Genomic DNA, 3,171 nt, shown 5'->3' on the forward strand with positions numbered 1-3,171 from the left:
TAATTTGTAAGTTCCAAACAAATTTATATATATATAAATATATATAAATACATATATATAACGTATACATTTCTATTACAAAAAAATATAATATATTAAAGTATATGATATACATTTTTTTTTCACAAGATGGGAACTGCACGGACCAGAGGAAGCTAAATAATCTTCCATTACAATAAGGATAAATTATCAACTCAATCAGATTTTCTGCTTCCAAAAATTGGGCTATAAAGTAATCTGAGGCCTTCCCTGGTGGCGCGGTGGTTAAGAATCCACCTGCCAATGCAGGGGACACAGATTCGAGCCCTCGTCCGGGAAGATCCCACATGCCGCAGAGCAACTAAGCCCGTGCACCACAACTACTGAGCCTGCGAGCCACAACAACTGAAGCCTGCGTGCCTAGAGTCCGTGCTCTGCAACGAGAAGCCACCGCAATGAGAAGCCTGCGCACCACAACAGAGAGTAGCCCCCACTCGCCACAACTAGAGAAAGCCCGTGCACAGCAATGAAGACCCAACAAAGCCAAAAATAAATAAATAAAATAAATTTATTAAAAAAAATAATAATAATCTGAGACTGCCCAGGTCTCAGTGAGAGAGGAAAGACAAAGCACCAAGAAAAACAATACACATCAGCACACCCTAGAGACACCCTGAAAGCTCTTCAATTGCCAAGGAGAACCTGGCAGAAACTGTTACCAAAATCACAGCATAAAAATCACCTCTTGACCGTTTCTCTGGTGGCAGTGGGCTTCTGCCAGACTTAGCTCCTCAACCTGCCCTGCATACTTAATCCCTGCATGAATCTGGCCTCAAGCTCTGTGGGAATAAATGAAGTGAACAATTTCAGAAGAATGGCCTCAAACTGTCCATTTTCCCACCTTCCCTATCCTTGTCCTATTCTAATGGTGTATCTTCCTGTTTTTCAGGAGAACATTTCAGGGTAAGAACAGGAAAAGTGCTGAGAAGATGAGTCTCAAGATTGATTTGGAGGGACTTCCCTGGTGGTGCGGTGGTTAGGAATCCTCCTGCCAATGCAAGGAACATGGGTTCAAGCCCTGGTCCGGGAAGATCCCACATGCCACGGAGCAACTAAGCCCGTGTTTCACAACTACTGAGCCTGCGCTCTAGAGCCTGTGAGCCACAACTACTGAGCCCGTGCCACAACTACTGAGCCTGCGTTCAAGAGCCCGTGAGCCACAACTACTGAAGACCGCACGCCTAGAGCCCATGCTCTGCAACAAGAGAAGCCACTTCAATGAGAAGCCCACATACTGCAACAAAGAGTAGCCCCTGCTCGCTGCAACTAGAGAAAGCCTGCGCACAGCAACAAACACTCAATGTGGCCAAAAATAAAAATACATAAATTTATTTTTAAAAAATTGATTTGGAAATGAACTTTGTATGTTTTAAATGCAGGAAAAGTCACCCCTGGGAATGAGCAAAGGAGTGGAATGAACCCTAAACTGCAGAAGAAACAGAATGAAAGCATCGTGCATGCAATATGTGCTCTGCTGAATTCCGGAGGGGGAGTGGTCAAGGCTGAGACTGAGAACAAAGACTATAATTATGACAGTCATGGAGTAGGATTGTATCTGCCTTCAACTTTCAAAGGCTATTTAGATGAGATGCAGCAGGGATATCTCTTTTTGATCTTTGTGAAATCATGGATGCCAGAGGCCTCTGGTATATGATTTGCTTACCTGTGCTCCTCTTTGTGCCACAGACATAGAACATGTACTAATGTCATGAATTCTCAGGAAGCACTGGCATTCCCCAAAGGCAGGATTCAGACTCTTACAAATATTAATGATTCCAATTCATTAAGTCCACAGAAATTTCAGGTTCGTGTACAAAATGAAGGTAACATAAAGGCTTCAGCTTCTGCTTTATTTGATAGCACTCACCACCTTCAGTACCAGGAAAAGTTCAACTTTACTAAGTCCACACGCATTGAATTTAAGATGTTCTCAACAGAGATGACACAATGCTTTACCCAAGTGTGTTTCTGCATTTGCAAACACTGAGGTAGGGTAAGTATTTTTTGGCCTGCATGATGAGACCCATCAAGTCACTGGATGTGAAAAAGAGAAAACAGATCTTGCCACCTTGAGGGCTTCTACTGATTGCTATATTAGGAAGTTACCAGTCCATCATTTCTGTACACAGAGGCGTGAGATAAAATATGCCACCGAATTCATTGCAGTACACAAGCAGGGGGCCCTCCATGGATATGTCTGTGCAGTCAGCATGGAACGATTCTGCTGTGCAGTGTCTGCCAAAGTGCATAATTCCTGGCGGGTGAAGGACAATCGTGTGTGAGAGCTGGCCACAAGGAATGGGAATAGAATCATCAATGATTTTAATGTTTGCTGAGATGGGAGGAGGTGAGGAAGGAGGAAAGGGAGATGTTATTTTAGAATCTGGGAAAAGAGAGGTACCCTCAGAGCTGCAGATGCCTGACATTAATTCCTATAGATACAGTTGGTGGGTCATTGCCCCTCTTTCCCTCTGCCCATCTTGAATATCCTGCATTCAACAAATAGATGCTCTGGCCTAGTAGACCCACTAGTGGTTGGTGCAGAAGGCTGTTTGACATAGCAATTTCTGTTTCCACATCCTTTCTTGTGTTCATATTCAAGTCTCTTCTTTCCCTTTTTAATTATGAACTCACATTTACTTATACAAGAAATTCCTTTTTCACATGTACCTATGTGTCCTCTTTAATTTACTGTCACTTTTCCTTGCCTCTGCATTCTTGTATGGTTCCCTCATCAAATATTCTCCCTTTCTCATAGCCTCACTTCCATTTTTGAACAAAAACACAATCAAACCTCTCTTTCTCACTTTTCCTTTCAAAAGCCAACTGACTAATAGGCTGAAGAGTAGTGTTGGTGATATGCATGCACCTTGGAAAAGGAAAGCCTGAGATAATATCAGACAAAAGAAAATCAATCGTAACTTCAAGAAAAGTCCAGAAAAACAAAGTCCATTTCAGGATCTTCTCAGAAATCTATATTCATTGACCTTCACATCTTCTAGTCATATTTTTTAAAAAGTATAAGCACTATATATATAGTGCTTATATTTATTATATATATATATATCCATATATATATATTTAGAGATATGCTCAGGAGTGCTCATAGACTCACTATCTGCAATGGCCCCA

General features: G+C 41.8%; 1 pseudogene; it reads left to right on the forward strand.

Moving 5' to 3' along the window:
- The first annotated feature begins 968 nt into the window (after nt 1-968).
- On the forward strand, nt 969-2,375 carry LOC136139124 (schlafen family member 5-like; annotated as a pseudogene).
- The last annotated feature ends 796 nt before the right edge of the window (nt 2,376-3,171 follow it).

The sequence above is a fragment of the Phocoena phocoena genome, chromosome 19 (assembly GCF_963924675.1).
Source record: "Phocoena phocoena chromosome 19, mPhoPho1.1, whole genome shotgun sequence".
Taxonomy (NCBI): Eukaryota; Metazoa; Chordata; class Mammalia; order Artiodactyla; family Phocoenidae; genus Phocoena; species Phocoena phocoena.